Source organism: Dothidotthia symphoricarpi (assembly GCF_010015815.1).
Source record: "Dothidotthia symphoricarpi CBS 119687 unplaced genomic scaffold P153scaffold_22, whole genome shotgun sequence".
Taxonomy (NCBI): domain Eukaryota; kingdom Fungi; phylum Ascomycota; class Dothideomycetes; order Pleosporales; family Dothidotthiaceae; genus Dothidotthia; species Dothidotthia symphoricarpi.
Genome location: NW_022985029.1, coordinates 811,787 through 833,407, shown reverse-complemented (window position 1 = coordinate 833,407; position 21,621 = coordinate 811,787).

Sequence of the window (21,621 nt, the reverse complement as noted above, 5' to 3'; positions counted from 1 at the left end):
AGATCCTAGAAGTATAGAGTATCTTCTATAATAACTAATAAATAAACTACCTAGTAAAGAAAGTAAAAGAATTAATAATAACTTAACTATACTATATAAATATTTAAAATATATAGCTGTGCTAAAAGTATAAAAAAGGCTTCTTTAAGATTATTTACTTTCCTACTAGTAAGATAGTAGTAGATAGATTAATAAAGTACTTCTTTAAGTAGTAATTTAATTAGTTTATAAAACTTCTAAAACTCTAAATAGTACCTATAATAATTAATATAATATTAGAAAGTATATAAGTATAAGAAGTTAAGCTAAAGAGATTATATTATTAGTATTTATTTAGAAAGAATATTCTCCTTCCTTAGAAAAATTATCTACTTAAAAATAAAATTAATTAGCTTTATTATAAAATTAAGAGCTTACTAGTAATAATTAAAGTAAGTAAAATTAGTATAAGTAAGCTTAGTATATTTCTACTTAGCTTACTTAACCTTTTTTATAGCTTAGTAATTAGTAAGAAATATTAATTCTAAGTAACTACTAGAAGCTTTAATATTACTAATAAACTAAAAGTAGTTGCTTAGAGTAGTTTTACTAGAGCTATAACTCTCTAAACCTTTATAGCTAGTTAAAGAAGAAGAATTAACCTAATAGCTAGAAGTAGTAAATAAAGCTATAGAACCTTAACTAGGTAATAAAGAAGCTTTAGGCTAACCTCTAGCTATATTAAAAGTAGGTAGATAAAAGCTTTTACTATAAAGAATAGTATAATTAGCTCTAAAAGTATAGCTACTTAAAATATAAGTAGCTAAAAACTTAAGCTTAATAGTAAAGAAAAGTATTAAAGTAGGTATAGCTTTAGTATTAGTAAGATTCTTTTTATTTTTTAAGCCTAAAACTATCTTAAGCTAAGCTTAGAGAGTATTAGTCTACTTAGACTTTTAATTAAGAGTATAAGTAATAAGAAAGGTAAGAACTAAAGAAAGGCTAGTAGTAGAGCTAAAAATAAGAGTATAATTAGTTTAATTCTAAAATAAGTAGCTCTCTTAACTTATCCTTAATTATACCTATAACTAAATAAGTACTTCTAGTACTATATACTACTAGAAACTACTAAATTAAAGAAGCTAATATAGAGATAATATATATACCTAGAAAGTATACTCTTAAAGTAATTAAAGTACTACTCTTTATAAGTAAAGCTATACTTACTATACTTCTTCTTAAAAGTAAACTTAAAAGTAAGTTTTAAAGTAGTAGTTATTAAAGTAGTAAACTACTTAGTAAGCTAATTAATAGTACTAGTAGTTAAAATAGGCTTAGGCTTTACCTATACTTTAGTCTTAGCTTAGTAGAACTAGAGATATATATTAATATATATAGAATTCTTCTTTACTCTTTAGAGAATATAATACTATTATTAATACTTATTATAGCTTAACTCTAAGGCTAGTTTATAATATTTATATTCTTTCTTCTAAAAAATACCCTTTTATAAGAGATAGAATAGATAGTATTACTTAGAATTACTCTCCTTCTACTAATAATATTATAATCTAGAATAAATAGAATAGACTTTAGAAATTACAAAAGTAATAAAAGAAAAATTAAGCTATAATAGCTATATTATAATAATAGCTAAAAGACTTATAAAACTTTAATATTACTATTCTAGAACTTTAACTAGCCTTTTTAGGTAGAGCTTTAGTATTAGTATCTATACTACTAACTCTAGAACTCTTCTAGAATAAGGCTAGTAAAAGTATAGACTAATAAATACTTTAGTAAAAGCTACTCTCTATAAAAGAACTCTTTTTAGGTAATAAGATATACTTTAGAGTATAGAAAGTTACTATTATATATAAGCTATATACTAATAGTAAGTTTATTAGAAACTTATAAAACTAGTTTATATTTATCTAAGCTAACCTTAGTAATACTATTTAAAAGAAGGTTATAGTATACTATAAGACTAAAGGTAAGAATAGACTATAAAACTCTATATACTTTATAAAACATCTTAAGTTCTACTATAGTAATAATTATAGTAAGAAATAGGCCTAGGCTAAACTTAAGAAAATCTACTAAGAAAAGGTAGAACTATTTTCTAATTTCTTTATTTAGTTTAGTAGCTTCTAGTATAGAGTAGTAGTAGTAGCTAAGACTATAAGTAAAAGCTTTATAAAATATAGTAAGCCTTAAATAATAATATATAGATAGTAGCACTTTATTAAGAAGTCTTATATATAAACTATAATCTTACTATTAAAAAATATAAAGTAATAATAGTAGATATTAAAACTATAGCTATTAAAATATAGATATAATTAACTCTATAAATACTAGCCTTACTAAAGTAAAATTAAGATAGTAATATTTAAATAATCTTTATTAGAGTAGTAAAAACTAGAAATAATATAGACTAGTAGGTTCTATATAGTTAAAATACTAAAGTAGAACTAAAATAAACTAATTAGGTTTCTAAAGATCTTTTCTACTAATATAAAGCTATAGGCTTATATATATAATATAGAGAAAGTAAATACTATCTTTAGAATTATACTAATATAATAGGCTTAGGCTTTGCCTGTACCTTAGTCTTAGCTTAGTAGAACTAGAGGGATATATATATATATATAGAATCCTTCTCTACTCCTTAGAGAATATAATACTATTATTAATACTTATTACAGCTTAACTCTAAGGCTAGTCTATAATATTTATATTCTCTCTTCTAAAAAATACCCTCCTATAAGAGATAGGATAGATAGTATTACTTAGAATTACCCTCTCTCTACTAACAACGTTATAATGTAGGATATCTAGAATAGACTTTAAGAATTATAGGAGTAATAGGAGGAGGATTAGGCTATAATAGCTACGTTGTAATAATAGCTAGAGGATTTATAAAACCTCTATATTACTATTCTAAGACCCTAACTAGCCTCCCTAGGTAGGGCTCTAGTATTAGTATCTATACTGCTAACTCTAGAACCTCTTTAGAATAAGGCTAGCAGAGGTATAAACTAATAAATACTCTAGTAGAAGCTACTCCTTATAGGAGAACCCTTCTTAGGTAATAAGATATACTTTAGAGTATAGAAAGTTACTATTACGTATAAGCTATATACTAATAGTAAGTTTATTAGAAACTTATAAGACTAGTTTATATTTATCTAGGCTAACCTTAGTACTACTGTTTAGAAGGAGGTTACAGTATACTATAAGGCTAAAGGTAAGAATAGATAATAGAACTCTATACACTTTATAGAATATCTTAAGTTCTACTATAGTAATAATTACAGTAAAGAATAGGCCTAGGCTAAACTTAAGAAAATCTACTAAGGAAAGGTAGAGCTATTTTTTAAGTTCTTTATTTAGTTTAAGTAGCTTCTAGTATAGAGTAGTAGTAGTAGCTAAGACTATAAGTAGAAACTTAGTAAAATACAGTAGGCCCTAAATAGTAATATATAGATAGTAGCGCTTTATTAAGAAGTTTTATATATAAACTACAATCTTACTATTAAGGAATATAAAGTAATTATAGTAGATATTAGGACTATAGCTATTAAGGTATAGATATAATTAACTCTATAGGAACTAGCCCTACTAAAGTAAGATTAGGATAGTAATATCTAAATAATCTACGTTAAAGTAGTAAGAACTAGAAACAACGTAAACTAGTAGGTTCTACGTAGTTAGAATACTAAGGTAGGACTAAAATAGGCTAATTAAGTTTCTAAAGATCTTTTCTATTAATATAAAGCTATAGGCTTATATATATAATATAGAAGGAGTAGATACTATCTCTAGAATTATACTAACGCTATATCTACTAAGTTAGTAAGAATTTATACAGTATAGTCTCTTTAGGTAGATAAGTATTTAGGAAACTAAGGGCCTCTAGTTAAAACCCTAATTAGAGGCCCTATAGGAATACTATAGTAGAGGAGCAGCTACTCTATTAGAGGAGAAATAAAATTATAGCAGATATTAGTAATTAAATAAATAAGTTACTGTTTTTAATACTCCTCTTCCTTAAGTATACTAAATATATAAGAGTATTAGTTAACTTAGAGTATAAGTATTTTAGAGTAATTAGTAAGAGGGTTATAAAGAGAATAAGGCTAGAGCTAGTAAATATTCTACTATAAGCACTATAATAGGTAGTAGGCCTACTTTCTAATACTTAGATTACCTAGTTAGCTATCCTAAACTATAACTTAGATAGCTAGTTAGGGCGTATAGTAGCCTACGTAGTACTAGGCCTAGTATATAATATAATCCTAGAGAAACTATAGATAAGATAAGAATAGGTTGTATTAGATATAGCTTAAAACTAGTTAGTAATTAGATAAGTAGGTAATATAACTATTAAGAAATACAGCAGTAGGCCTTAGGTATCCTTAAAGGATTATATAGAAGTTAGGAGAATAGAAGACCTAACCTATAAGGATATAGTATTAGAGGCAGTGCTAACTTAGATCTACTCCTTTAGCCTATAGAATATAACTTATACTATTAATACTATAAGAATAGGGTAGAGTACTATAGAATTAAATAGAACTATAATACTAATACTACCTTTAGAACTAATAGACTTTACAGACCTCTTTAATAAAAATAAGGTATTAAGACTACCTCTATATAGAAGCTAGCTAGATTATTATATACAACTTTAATAAGATAAAGATAGATAGAAACTAAAATTACTATAGGGTCTACTATACCCTATATTACGTAACTAGCTACTAGAACTCTATAGGCAGGTAATAGAACTTATAGATAAGAGATAGATTTAGGTAAGCTTATCCTTTATAGGAGTACCTATACTACTTATTAAGAAACTATTAGAAGGATAGAGGCTATATATTAACTACTAAGGGCTAAATAAGATTATAGCTCTAGACTAATACCTACTCCCTTTAATAAAGAAGACCTTGTAGATACTAATAGGTACTTACTAGTTTATAAAGGTAGATATATAGGTAACCTTTTATAGACTTTATATAGCTAAAGGAGATAAGGCCCTTATAGTATTTTAAATAAGGTTTAGACTCTTTAAGTAGATAGTTTACTCTATAGGACTATCTAGAGCGCTAGCGTTATTTTAATAGTATATTAATAGGGCGCTAAAGGAGATACTTAGTAGCATATTAATAGTATACCTTAATAATATACTAGTGTATTTATTAGGGTCCTAAAAAGACTATCTAGAAAAGATATACTAGGTTCTAACTCTAATAAAGAAAGTAGGACTAAGCCTTAATATTAAGAAATATATATTTATAGTTAAGAAGGTAAAATACCTTAGCTATATAATTAAGGTAAGAAAAGTAGTTTAACTAGACCTAAAGAAGTTATAAGCTGTTTAGGAATAGAAACTACTATTAAATATTTAAGAAGTAAAGAGTTTCTTAGGATTTACTAACTTCTATAAAGATTTTATTCTAAAGTTCTCTAAAGTTATAGCCCTACTAAACTAATTAACTAGAAAGGATATACCCTTCTAGTAGTAGAAGAAAGAGGAATAATTATTCCTATCTCTTAAGACAGTATTTATATTAGGTCTAATTCTAGCGCAATAGAACCTAGTATAGGAAATAGTAGTAAAGCTAGACTATTTAGGAATTACCCTTAGAAGTTACCTATTATAGAAGGTTAAAGAAGTATTATACTTAGTAGTATACTATTTAGTAGCCTTAATAGTAGAGTAAAGGGTTTATACTATTTATAATAAAGAGCTTATAGCTATAGTAAAATATCTTAAAGTATAGTTATTAAAACTCTAAAGTATATATTAACTATTTATAATCCTAATAGACTATAAGAACCTTAAATACTTTACTACTAAAAGAGAACTTAGTAAGTAGTAATACTACTAAGCTAAAATACTTTTAAAGTTTAGTTTTTACTTAAAGTTTTACCTAAGCTAACTAGTATTATAACCTAATATACTAAGTTACTATAAATAGGATAAAGAGCTAAGGTAAAGATAATAGTTATATATAATAATACTATTAAGTGTAGCTACGCTTAAAACTACTTAGATAGAATATTCTACAGTAGTACTATAAAAAACTTAGGTATTTATAGATATATATATATAAGGGTTATAGGAAATAGTAGTAGTAGAAGACCTATAATATAAAATCTAGCTAAGTGCTATCTAGTAAAAGTTATAAAGGTTTCTATAGAAAGTTAAGACAGTGTAGTAGATTAGAGATTACTTAATTAGTGCCTATAGGATACTACTTTAGTGTAGAGTAATATAGCTACTATCCTAGAAACTTCTTATAATAATAATAATTTAATATAGGTATAAATTAGGACTTAGAGGCTATCCTAGTAAGAATATAATATTCTAGATTCTAAGGCATAACTATTATTAGGATAGAATATTCTAAGATATTATATAATACGTTTAGAATTATTACTACTATAGTATATATATCTAATATAGAAAGCGCTAAGGATTATTATAGCCTATCCTAGTAGTAGATTAGTACTAGTCCTAGATTTTAATAGATTTTATAGTTAACCTACTAGCTGCCTTAGTAGAGGTACTATAATACCTCCTTAAAATTACTAATTAACTATTTAAATATATCTAGCTAGAAGTAATAATATTAATAACTACTAAATACTATATAAAGGTCTTCTATAATATATAGTAGCGTTTTTAGAAATTCCTCTTCTTAATTATATTAGATTAAGGCTTAGACTAGCTAGGTACCTTTTAGACTATACTATACTCTCTAGTAAAAATTAACTAGCTACTCTTAACAGCCTATTACCCCTAGACTAATAAAGGTATAGAAAGATTAAACTAAGAAGTCTAGGTAGTTCTATAGGTAATAGTATACTTTAAATAAATAGACTAGCTAGACTACCTTCTAGCCTACTAGTTAGTATTAAATAATAGAGACTTAAGTATAATAGGAGTAAGTCTAAACCTACTCCTAAATAGATATACTATAAACCTACTTTAATAAACTATACTACCTAAAGTTTCTATAAAAACTCTAAAAGGCAGAGCTATATAATTCTTAGAATACTTAAAATAGAGAGTAGACCTAGCCTAGGTAGCTATAGCTTTTATATAGTAATACTAGTAGGAATCTATAAATAGGTCTTAAAGACCTATAAAATAATTTAAAGTAGGTAATAAAGTTTAGTTCTTAATATAAAACGTAAAAATAAATTATTCTAGTAGAAAACTTAATTAGCTATAGGTTAAGTATATAGTTATATATATACTAAGCCTACTTATAGTTATATTAGATCTACTAGGAAACCTATACAAAATAGTATATATAGACCTAGTAGAAAGAGTAGCTAATAACCTTCTTCTATTATAAGCTCTAAAGAATACTTATCTAGAACCTACTCTAGTCCCCTAAGAAGAAAATAAGAACCTAAATAAATAGATAATAGAAGAAATCCTATATATTAAGAATATAAGAGAAAGAGGAAGAAGATAAGCTCTAGTAAAATAGAAAGGTTAGGCTACTCTAATATAGACCCTATTAGGTAATATATAGAATATAAAGGCACTAGTAAAGTTTAAAGCTAAATAGAGAGACGTAAAATACTATAATAGCCTAGATTAAAGAATAAATTAATATAATATAGTTATATTAGAGTTACGTTAGGACTACTAAAGGTAGCCCTAATATATAAAACTATAAATAAAAGGTTTTAGCTAGGTACCTTACTATAACCTTAAAGGGGGCTAGCCTAATTTAAACTTAGAAAAAGTTACCTACCTACTTAATACTAAAGTAACTCCTAATAATAACTTAACTTATAATAGTAGAGGAGGTCTAAGTCCTACTAGAAGCTACTGTTCTTACTATTACAGCGCTAAATATAGGTATTATAGGCCTCCTCTCTCTTTATATTAGTATCCTCCTTAGTCTTACTTATACTCTCTATAATAATAGAGTCCTTAGTATAACTACCTACTATAAAATAGTAAGAAGGTAGAGTAGGTGTATAGAAAGCTTAGAGAGGACAGAGTATAGATAGAGAGAAATAATAAGATAGTATATAACTACTTCTAAGGAGTAATAAACTAAAATTACTACTAGCCCTTTAGAAGAATACTCTGCTACTAGAGCTAGACCTATAGTAGCTAGTATAGTAATAGTATAAAGATAGTATATTATTATACTCTAAGAAGTAATAATAATAAGTAGAAGTATAGAGTACGTACTTAATATAGTAGTATAGAGGCAGGGCCTTAATATAGTAGGTAAGGGCCTTAAGGGTAGTCTAGATTAGAGTTAGTAATAGTACTATATTAAAAAAGAAAAGAACTTACTATAATTATAGTCTAGCTATTAGTTACTATGCCTAGAGTATTCTCTAAACTTATAATATATTAGTCCTAGCGCTAGAACTACTCTCTAGTAGTATATATAATCTAGTAGGTTATTTAGTTACTAGGCCTATTATAGAAATATAATAGAGTTATAGGAAGCTAAAGAAAGAGTAAAGACTTAAACTCCTCTCTAGTAGTAAGAGACTATACCTTCTTATAATAGGTCTTAGTAATAGAATTAAATAGGACTATAGAGTTCTACTTCTAAATAGTATACTTAAACGTGTTATTAAAGGTACGTATTAGAGTATAAAACTCTTAAGTAAAAATATAATATATACTAGTTATTAGCTTCTCTTAATTAGTGCTATAGGTACTAAGAGTCTTAATATAGCGCTTATTATTAGCCTAATTTACGTTATAGAAGTTATGCTAAGCGTAAAACGTATATTAAAGAGTAGAGTTTATAGAAAAGAGGTTATTATTAAAAATATAGGTCTTTTTACTCTTATAGTAAGCCTTATAGGTAGTAGAGCTATAACTAGGCGTATACTTAGCGTAACTAAAGAAGCGTATTAAGAAAATATATTTATAACAAAATTAGTTATAATATAGAGCTATATTATAGGCCTTATCTTTAGAATCTCTCTATATACTAAAATTACTAGCGTAATAGTAAAGCTTCTTCTACTTAATAATTAGTAAATATATAGAGAGATAATAACTAGATATATAGGATTATTATAGCCTAGAGGACTACTCTAGTTATTATTAGGTAGCCTTCTACTAAGAGCTCTAGTACCTACTATACTAGAGGTACTATTAAGAGTAATATTAGCTATAATAAAGAGTAATTAGCTACGTAAAGAGGCTAGAGGGGCGTAATAGAGAAAGGTAAGAGGAGGTATAGTAGAAAAGTTAAGGCAGCGCTCTATAGGTATAATAGTTATAATAAGAAGAAGGTACAGAGTTAGTATAAAAATAAAAATAAGTATAGGTAGCTATAGCGCTAATACGTAATAAGCTACTAGTAGTTATAAGGCTTAGCGTAGTATAGAAAGAATAGCACTAAAATAATAAGCCTACCTAATAGGTATAATAAGATATAAAAAAAAATAGAGGTAGAGCAGAGAGGTATATAATAGGCTTAGGCTTTACCTATACCTTAGTCTTAGCTTAGTAGAACTAGAGGGATATATATATATATATAGGATCCTTCTCTACTTCTTAGAGAATATAATACTATTATTAACACTTATTACAGCTTAACTCTAAGGCTAGTCTATAATAACTAATACTATATCTACTAAGTTAGTAAGAATTTATATAGTATAGTCTCTTTAGGTAGATAAGTATTTAGAAAAATAAGAGCCTTTAGTTAAAACTCTATTTAGAAGCTCTATAGAAATATTATAGTAAAGAAGTAGCTACTCTATTAAAAAAGAAATAAAATTATAATAGATATTAGTAATTAAATAAATAAGTTACTATTTTTAATACTTTTTTTTTTTAAGTATACTAAATATATAAGAGTATTAGTTAACTTAAAGTATAAGTATTTTAAAGTAATTAGTAAGAAGATTATAAAGAAAATAAGGCTAGAGCTAGTAGATATTTTACTATAAGTACTATAATAGGTAGTAGGTCTACTTTCTAATACTTAGATTACTTAGTTAGTTATCTTAAACTATAACTTAAATAGCTAGTTAGAGCGTATAGTAGCTTTTATAGTACTAGGCCTAGTATATAATATAATTCTAGAGAAACTATAGATAAAATAAGAATAGGTTATATTAGATATAGCTTAAAACTAGTTAGTAATTTAATAGGTAAGTAATATAACTATTAAGAAATATAGTAGTAGGCCTTGTAAGAGGCTAACCCTAAGAGTAGTTACTAGTATAAATTAGATAAATTTACTAAGGATCTATAGTACTAGTTTTCCTCTACTTATAGTCCTTTCGGTAGCGTGCTAGCTGTTTCCGGTAGGCGTTAGCGGTTGGGGCGGCTAAGCTCCGAGGCTTTACTTACCAAGGTTCTACCGGGCCTAGCCCGTTATAGGCCTTAGGTATTCTTAAAGGATTATATAGAAGTAAGAAAAATAAAAGACCTAATCTATAAGAGTATAGTATTAGAAGTAGTGCTAACTTAAATTTACTTCTTTAGCCTATAAGATATAACTTATACTATTAATACTATAAGAATAGAGTAGAGTACTATAAAATTAAATAGAACTATAATACTAATACTACCTCTAAAACTAATAGACTTTATAGACCTCTTTAATAAAGATAAAGTATTAAAACTACCTTTATATAAAAGCTAGCTAAATTATTATATATAACTTTAATAAGATAAAGATAAATAGAAACTAGAATTACTATAAGGTTTACTATACTTTATATTATATAACTAATTACTAGAATTCTATAGGTAGGTAATAGAACTTATAAATAAAAAATAAATTTAGGTAAGCTTATTTTTTATAGGAGTATTTATACTACTTATTAAGAAACTATTAGAAAGGTAAAGGCTATATATTAACTACTAAAGGCTAAATAAGATTATAGCTCTAGACTAATACCTACTTTCTTTAATAAAAAAGACTTTATAGATACTATTAAGTACTTACTAGTTTATAAAAGTAGAAATATAAGTAGCCTTATATAAACTTTATATAGCTAAAGAAGATAAGGCCTTTATAGTATTTTAAATAAAGTTTAGACTTTTTAAGTAAATAGTTTACTTTATAAAACTATTTAGGGCGCTAGCGTTATTTTAATAGTATATTAATAAGGTACTAAAGAAGACACTTAGTAGTATATTAATAGTATACCTTAATAATATACTAGTATATTTATTAAGGTCCTAAAAAGACTATATAGAAAAGATATACTAAGTTTTAACTCTAATAAAGGAGGCAGAACTAAGCCTTAATATTAAGAAATATATATATATAGTTAAGAAGGTAAAATACCTTAGCTATATAATTAAAGTAAGAAAAGTAGTTTAACTAAACCTAAAAAAGTTATAAGCTATTTAGAAATAGAAACTACTATTAAATATTTAAGAAGTAAAGAGTTTTTTAAAATTTACTAACTTTTATAAGGATTTTATTTTAAAGTTCTTTAAAGTTATAGCCCTACTAAACTAATTAATAAAAAAGGATATACTCTTCTAGTAGTAAAAAAAGAAGAAATAATTATTTTTATTTCTTAAAATAGTATTTATATTAGGCCTAATTCTAATATAATAGGACCTAGTATAGAAAATAGTAGTAAAGCTAAACTATAAAAGATTTACTTTTAAAGACTACCTATTATAGAAGGTTAAAAGAGTATTATACTTAGTAGTATACTACTTAGCAGCCTTAATAGTAAAGTAAAGGGTTTATACTATTTATAATAAGAAGCTTATAGCTATAGTAAAATATCTTAAAGTATAGTTATTAGAACTTTAAAGTATATATTAACTATTTATAATATTAATAAACTATAAGAACTTTAAATACTTTACTACTAAAAATAAACTTAGTAAGTAGTAATACTACTAGGCTAAAATACTTTTAAAGTTTAGTTTCTACTTAAAGTTCTACTTAGGCTAACTAGTTTTATAACTTAATATACTAAGTAACTATAAATAGAATAAGAAGCTAAGGTAAAGATAATAATTATATATAATAATACTATTAAGTATAGTTATGCTTAAAACTACTTAGATAGAATATCTTATAATAGTACTATAGGAAACTTAAGTATTTATAAATATATATATATAAAAGTTATAAAAGATAGTAGTAGTAGAAAACTTATAATATAAAATCTAGCTAAGTACTATCTAGTAAGAGTTATAAAGGTTTTTATAAAAAGCTAAGATAGTATAGTAAATTAAAAATTACTTAATTAGTACTTACAGAATACTACTTTAGTATAAAGTAATATAGCTACTATCCTAGAAACTTCTTATAATAATAATAATCTAACGTAAGTATAAATTAGAACCTTTAAGCTATTTTAGTAAAAATATAATATTTTAGATCCTAAAGTATAACTATTATTAGAATAGAATATTTTAAGATATTATATAATATATTTAGAATTATTACTACTATAGTATATATATCTAATATAGAAAGTACTAAGAATTATTACAGCCTATTCTAGTAGTAGATTAGTACTAGTCTTAGATTTTAATAGATTTTATAGTTAACTTACTAGCTACCTTAGTAAAAGTACTATAATACCTTTTTATAATTACTAATTAGCTATCTAAATATATCTAGCTAGAAGTAATAATATTAATAACTACTAAATACTATATAAAGGTCTTCTATAATATATAGTAGCGTTTTTAGGAATTCCTCTTCTTAATTATATTAGATTAAGGCTTAGACTAGCTAGGTACCTTTTAGACTATACTATACTCTCTAGTAAAAATTAACTAGCTACTCTTAATAGCCTATTACTTCTAGACTAATAGAGGTATAGAAAGATTAAACTAAAAAGTTTAGGTAATACTATAAGTAATAGTATACTTTAAATAAATAAACTAGCTAGACTATCTTTTAGCCTACTAGTTAGTATTAAATAATAGAGACTTAAGTATAATAAAAGTAAGTCTAAACTTATTCTTAAATAGATATACTATAGACCTACTTTAATAAACTATACTACCTAAAGTTTTTATAAGAACTTTAAAAGGCAGAGCTGTATAGTTTCTAGAATACTTAAAATAAAAAGTAGACCTAGCCTAGATAGCTATAGCTTTTATATAGTAATACTAGTAGAAATTTATAAATAGGTTTTAAAGACCTATAAAATAATTTAAAGTAAGTAATAAAGTTTAGTTCTTAATATAAAATATAAAAATAAATTATTTTAGTAGAAAACTTAATTAGCTATAGGTTAAGTATATAGTTATATATATACTAATCTTACTTATAGTTATATTAGATCTACTAAAAAACCTATATAAAATAATATATATAAACCTAGTAAAAAGAGTAGCTAATAACTTTCTTTTATTATAAGCTCTAAAAGATACTTACCTAAAACCTACTTTAGTCTTTTAAAAAAAAGATAAAGACCTAAATAAATAAATAGTAGAGAAAATTCTATATATTAAGAATATAAGGAAAAGAAGAAAAAGATAAGCTTTAGTAAAATAAAAAGATTAGGCTACTCTAATATAGACTTTATTAGGAAATATATAAAATATAAAAATACTAGTAAAGTTTAAAGCTAAATAGAAAGATATAAAATAATATTATAGTTTTAATAAAGAATAAATTAATATAAGATAGTTATATTAAAGTTATATTAGAACTACTAAGAGTAGCTCTAATATATAAAACTATAAAAAAAAGGTTTTAGCTAAGTACCTTACTATAACCTTAAAGAGGGCTAGCCTAATTTAAATTTAAAAAAAGTTACTTACTTACTTAATACTAAGGTAACCTTTAATAGTAACTTAACTTATAATAGTAAAAAAAGTCTAAGTTTTACTAAAAGCTACTATCTTTACTATTATAGTACTAAATATAAGTATTATAGGCCTTCTTCTTTTTTATATTAGTATTTCTGTTAGTCTTATTTATACTCTTTATAATAATAGAGTTTTTAGTATAACTACTTACTATAAAATAGTAGGAGAGTAGAATAGGTATATAAAATACTTAGAAAGAATAAAGTATAAATTAAAAGAGATAATAAAATAGTATATAACTACTTTTAAGGAGTAATAAACTAAAATTACTACTAGCTCTTTAAGAAGATATTCTACTACTAAAGCTAAACTTATAGTAGCTAGTATAGTAATAGTATAAAAATAGTATATTATTATACTTTAAGAAGTAATAATAATAAGTAAAGGTATAAAGTATATACTTTATATAGCAGTATAAAGGTAGAGCCTTAATATAGTAGGTAAGAGCTTTAAGAGTAGTCTAGATTAGGGTTAGTAATAGTACTATATTAAAAAAGAAAAGAACTTACTATAATTATAGTCTAGCTATTAGTTACTATATCTAGAGTATTCTCTAAACCTATAATATATTAGTTTTAGTACTAAAACTACTTTCTAGTAGTATATATTATCTAATAAGTTATTTAATTACTAGGCCTATTATAGAAATATAATAGAGTTATAAGAAGCTAAAAAAAGAGTAAAGACTTAAACTTCTTTCTAGTAGTAAGAAGTTATACTACCTTATAATAGGTTTTAGTAATAGAATTAAATAGGACTATAAAGTTCTACTTTAAAATAGTATACTTAAAAGTATTATTAAAGTTATATATTAAAGTATAGAACTTTTAAGTAAGAATATAATATATACTAGTTATTAACTTTACCTAATTAGTACTATAGGTACTATAAGTCTTAATATAGTACTTCTTATTAGCTTAATTTATATTATAGAGGTTATACTAAGTATAAAACGTATATTAAAAAGTAAAGTTTATAAAGAAAAGATTATTATTAAAAATATAAGTCTTTTTACTTTTATAGTAAGCATTATAGGTAGTAAAGCTATAACTAGGTATATACTTAGTATAACTAAAGATATATACTAAGGAGATATATTTATAATATTATTAGTTATAATATAAGGCTATATTATAGGCCTTATCTTCTAAATCTTCCTATATACTAAAATTACTAGTATAATAGTAAGGCTTCTTCTAGTTAATAATTAGTAAATATATAAAAAGATAATAACTAGATATATAAGATTATTATAGCCTAAAGAACTACTTTAGTTATTATTAAGTAGCCTTTTACTAGGAGCCCTAGTACCTACTAAACTAAAAGTACTATTAAAAGTAAATATTAGCTATAATAAAAAATAATTAGTTATATAAAGAAGCTAAAGAAGTATAATAAAAGAAAGTAAAAGAGAGTCTAGTAAAGAAGTTAAGGTAGTACTTTATAGATATAATAGTTATAATAGAAAAAAAGTATAGAGTTAGTATAAAAATAAAAATAAGTATAGATAGCTATAGCACTAATATATAATAAGCTACTAGTAGTTTTAAGGCTTAGTATAGTATAGAAAGAATAGTACTAAAATAATAAGCCTACCTAATAAGTATAGTAAGATATAGAAAAAAAATAGAGGTAGAGTAGTAAGGTATATAATAGGCTTAAGCTTTACTTATACCTTAGTCTTAGCTTAGTAGAACTAGAGATATATATATATATATATAGGATTCTTTTCTACTCCTAAGAGAATATAATACTATTATTAATACTTATTACTACTTAACTCTAAGGCTAGTTTATAATAGTAGTATATATAAAGTAATAAAAAGTAAAAGTAAAAACCTAAAAAGAAATAGTATTATTATTTTAACTATTACTACTAAGCTTATTTTTCTTTATATTAAGATTTTTATCTTTAAAGATCTACTCTTTCTTTTCTTTTTTATCTTTATCTTCTTTAGTAGTAGAATTAGGAGTATAAAACTTAGAAAGGTAACTATAGTTATACTTCTTAAAAGTAGAAGAGAAAGACTAGGCCTCTTTTTTAGCCCTTTTAGTATACTTCTTAAAGGAGCTAGCTTAGCTAACTATAATATACTAATTAACTTTTAATTAGTAAAAGATCTTAAAATATAAGAAAAAGTAGTATAAATACCTTAGAACCTATAATTATATAAAGTTAACTAATTATAGAATAGTAATTTACGTTTAGTATAAAATTTACTAAAAGTTCTAAGTATACTAAAGATTTTAAGTACTAAGTATATAAGCTACGTACTTATTTAAGTAATATATATAAGCAGTGCGCTACCTAGAGAGTATATTATAATACTACAGTACTCTTAAGTACCTACTAAGAAATTCTAGAGCTTAGAGTAACCTTTCTTCTACTCTCTATATAGTATATATAGTTACTTTATATTTAATTCTTTATAGAGTAGTAATTTAAATAATAAATTACCTAAACCTACTATTTCTAGCTCTATTTTCCTCTATACTATTTAATAGGCTACTATATCTATTAGTTAAGCTAAGTCTAGATAGTTTTATAAATAGTAGTAAAAATAATTAATAATCTATAAAGACTTATTCTTTAACTAAAAGATTTTCTTTTAGTAATAGTACTTTACGTCTTAAACTATATCTTCTTCTAGTTATACTCTACTTATAGATATAGGTATTCTAAGGTCTTTCTATAAGAGTTTCTTATATAGAGCTTTCTAGCTACTAGGTAGAAGCTTATATACTAAATTACTAGAGTAGAAAATATATACTATTTCTCTTAGGCTTATATTATTAAGTAGTTATTTTATAAAAAGTAACTAAATTCTATTAGTATTATCTACCTACTATTTAAACTTACTTATTAAAAAGTAAATCTTTAAATCTACTTCTTATAGCTAAAGGTACTTTAGTATAAAGTTATAACCTATAAAGTTTACTACCTAGAATATCTAAGAACCTACTTCTTTAGTAGTTTCTTTTATATTACTATATAAAAGTATAGGTTTATATAGTTTAAGAATATTTAAATAGTTACTATTAATAAAGCTTACTACTAGGTTTTAATAAAATAAACTATAAAAGAAAATTCTCTTCTTAACTATATATTAGTTTATAATATTAATCTTTATACTTAAGTTATATAGTATATAGATATATATTATAGACTTATTAAACTTTTATAATATTATAGTTACTTTAATATAAGTTGTTTTTCTTTTTAACTCTAGCTTTAGCTATAATTAAGAAAGATTTATAATTAAAGCTTTTCTTTTTTTAGGCCTTAGCTTTTTAAGTTTTAGAGTTAGTTAGTATTAGTTTTATAATTTAGTTTTTAGTAACCTTTTTCTTTATTATTTTAATTATTACTAGTATTTACTACTTACTTACTATTTTAGTTCTAGGTCTAAAGTAAAGCGCTAGTAGATTAGTTCTAGTACTATTTTAAAAGTTTAAAGTTATATTATTTCTTATAGCTACTTTAAGTTAAAAAGGTAGCTATTTATTTAGGCTTTATAAAGTCTAATAGTTTTAACTTTATCTTTATACCTATAGTAGCTTTTATATTATAAAGAGCTTACTTAAACTTTAACTATTTAGTAAGAGTTTTTAATACTTTATTATATTAAATCTCTTAGTAGTAAGCCTTAGAGGCCTTTACCTATACTAAAAAAGTCCTTAACTTATTATTTTTACTACTATTTATAAGCTTAAAGAAGCTTTAATAAAGTAATAATTCTTTATAGTTTATAACTAATAAAAATATATTAACTAAGTTATTAAGATACTACTTAAAGTTTTAAGCCTTTAAGTAGTTTTTATACTATATAAGAACTAAGTTTTATACTAGCTTCTACTTGTTTATATAAATATTAGTATAAGTATTAATTACTTCTTTATTAGTTTTTTATTAAATTAATTCTTAGTATACTTTATATTAAATAGTACTTATTACTTAGTAAGTCCTAGTTATAGAGTTCTTTAGTACCTAATTATACTTAAATACTATATCTATATTTTTAACCTACTAATCTACTTATTAGAAAGTAGAATTATAAAATTCTATACTTAATTTAGGCTTAGAGTTTACTATATTAAGTACTCTAATTAGCTTTTCTACTATATTAGATACTAACTAGAAAAGCTTTACTAAAGTAGTAAAGTATTCTAGGCCTTAGTACTATAAGGTAACTTAAAGGTATTTTTCTAAAATTATAATATATTTTAAGCTAGTACTTTAAAGTTATTCTTTTAAAAGTCTATTAAAAATTAAATAAATATATAACTTACTACTTAGTAAGGCTACCTATATAAAAACTCTTAGAAGGAATTCTTAAAAAGGTTATAAAATACTAAACTAGTAAATTACTTTTAGAACTTTATTAATACTACTTCTTAGCTATATTTTAAAGATAAGTATATAACTTATTTTCTTAATTAAAGGTTATTTTAAGAAGCTATTATATATTTCTTTAAGTAGTTAGTTCTTTATTAAAAAGTAAGTTACTTTTTACTTAAAAGTTTCTTTTTCTTTATTTAAGCTTTTTATAATTTTAATATAAGTAGCTAGGCCTTACTTTAAGGCTAGATTACTTTTAGTTCTAAATAAGAATATTATTAAGCCTTTCTTAAGTTTAATATTTTGTTTTCTTTAAAGAGGTATTATTTTTTTATTATAGAAAATTACTTCTATTTATTTTAAATTAACTACTCTTTCTAAAGAGAAGTATAAAGGATTTAAATTATAAAAGTACTATAAATAAGTAATTAAAATATAGTATAAATAGGTATTTATTAAGAAATTAAACAAATTCTTAAGGTATAAGCCCTAGAGATTTATAAGTACTATATACTAAAGCTCTAAGGGCCTTATACTCTTAGCCTAGAGGTTTACTAAAGGTAGGCTAACAGAAGCTTAGATAGATATACCTATAATATATAACTTATTTTAATATCTCTAAGGAATATTAACTAGATTGTAGTATAAGCTTCTTTAGTAGCTTAACTACCTTATTATTCTTAAAATAATTAAAGTTTATAACTTAATATATTTTTTAAATAGTAAGGTTTAAATATAGACTAGAAAGTAAAAGAAATTAATTCTTTATAGTTAAAGCTTAGCTACTATTAAGATATTATTTCTAGAATTAAGTAGTTATAATAAAAGATATTATAACCTACTTTAGCTTTTTAAACAATTAATTAAATAGAATAATAGAAAGTCTAGACTTATTAAGTAGATATATAATTAATTAGTAACTAGTTTTATATACCTTATAAAGATTCTCTATAACTCTAGCCTATATAGTAATTAGTAAGTAATAGTATAATAAGACTATTATAATAATTACTTAAATTATAGAATACTTTAGCTAATATAGAGATTTCTACTTTCTTAGCTAGACTTAAAACGTCTTTATATACTTAGCTATATAAACTTTAAGTTTAAAATAAAGGTATTATTAAATAAAATTAGGAAAGTAAAATATAATTAAAGTATAAAAAAACTTTACTATAAAGTAGTACTACTTAATAAGTTATAAAGTATAAGTAATTAAAGTAAATAACTAAGTAATTATTTTTAAAGCTATATTTTAGTACTAAGTCTAGTATTACTATAAAAAATACTTATCTTTTTATATTAGCTTCTACTTTAATATTATAAAGCTTAAACTTTACTATATTAAGCTAGGTAAAAGTATTATTATTAGGTTTTAGAGTAGTAGATTTATAAAATATATACTTTTTAGGAAATATACTTTTAAGTTTAAGAAACTTAACTTTAGCCTTTTAAGTTTAAAGTTAGTTAGTTACTTACTTAGAATTATTAGTAATAGTATAAAGTAACTATTATATTAACTTACAGCTCTTTAATATACTTATATTAAACTTAGTTAGAAAAATAAAGGTTAAACTTCTTTATTTCTTTTAAATTAAGACTTATTACTTATATATTATTTACCTTTATTTAATAGACTTTCTAGTTTATAAGTAACTTATAAAAAGTACTTTAAAAGGTAGTAATATATTTCTACTATAGTATCTACTTCTATTTAGCCTTTTAGCAATAAAGTATATATAAATTACTAGTTATAAAAAGTATAGACGTAAGTATAAGTATAAGTATAAGTATAAGTATTAGTATAAATAAAGGTATAAGTAGCTATAGTAGTATAGTATTATACTTAAGTAAAGTAAAATTACTAGAAGTATATATTTATATATATATATACTTTTATTAAGCTATTTTATAAAAAGTAATAGTTTTTAGTTATTTTTACTAGCTTATTAAATAATTTAGTATAGCTAGTAGATCTTATTTGTAGTTATTAAAGGTATAAGTAAGATTAAAACTTTAATAAATTTCTAGTACTATTTAGCTAGTATATAAACTATACTAGTATAATATAGGCCTAGCTACTACTATATCTTTACTACTAAATACTAGTTTACTAATTCTTTACTTTTTTAATTTAAAACTAAACCTTTATATAACTTAATATATATAGCTTATAATAGCTAGTACTTTTAAGAAAAGAAGTAAAAAAAGTATTACTAGTTATTTATATAATATAATAATATAATTAGACTATTACTAACTACTTAAGGCCTTACTCTTAATAGAATTATAAAAGCTAGTACTATAAGTTTAATAGTAAAGATATATAAATATAAGATCTTTAGTAAAGTTATACTTAGTAGTATTAAACTAAAGAAAAAGTATACTTATAACTTAAGTAAGTAAACTATAGTAATAGTTATATTAACTATTACTAATTACCTATTAATAAATCTCTTTATAAGATTAATAAAGCTTAAAAGAACTTTAAGTTAATAACCTATAAAGTACTATAGTAAAGAGTAATATATAACTTTACTACTAAGTTTCTTAGTTTATATACTAATAGTATTTTTATTAATAAAGTTTATTTTTAACTTAGTAAAATTAATACTTTTTAGGTTATAGTTAAGTATATAGCTATAGTAATTTTTAAAAGTAAGTAATAGTACTTATAAATTATTATATAGCTAATATACTTTTAGCTACTAATATTATAGCTATTTATAATAAATAAGTTACTATTTAATTAAAAAATATAGATATTACTTTTTATATAATATACTTTCTTTATACTCTTTAGCTAATAATTAATATATAGCTAAGTATAAAAGTATACTAATAGGCTATAGTATTAGGTATTTTAGGCTTTATAAATATAGAACATAAGAAGAAGTATATACTTTAAAAAATAAGTAACTAATTTATAATAACTAAATTCTATAACTATACTTTTAAATTCTTTAATAACCTTTTTAAAAGATTTTATAATACTTATTATATAAGTACTATATACTATAATAAATACTTAATAAAGTAATTTATAGTTCTTTAGGCTCTTTACTATATAGTCTTAGGTATATTAGGTATAACTAATATACCTCTTCTTTTACTTTACTTTAATACTAGACTAACTAGTAAGATTAAGCTACTTACTAAAAAGAATAAGCTCTTAATAGCTTATAAGTATAATAGTTACCTAGTACTATTACTTATACTAATTACTTATAGAGTAGAAGTTATAAAGAAAGCTTTATATATATAATTATATAATTAAACTATTACTTAAGCTAATAATACGTAGAAAAAGTTATACTAAATAAAAATTTTAAGTAAGAAATTAAAAATTTTTAATTTAAAATTTAAAATTTTTAACTAGAAATTAAAAATCTTTAACTAAAAATTAAAAATTATTAACTAGAAATTAATAATCTTTAACTAAAAATTAAAAATTTTAAACTAAAAATTAAAAATTCTT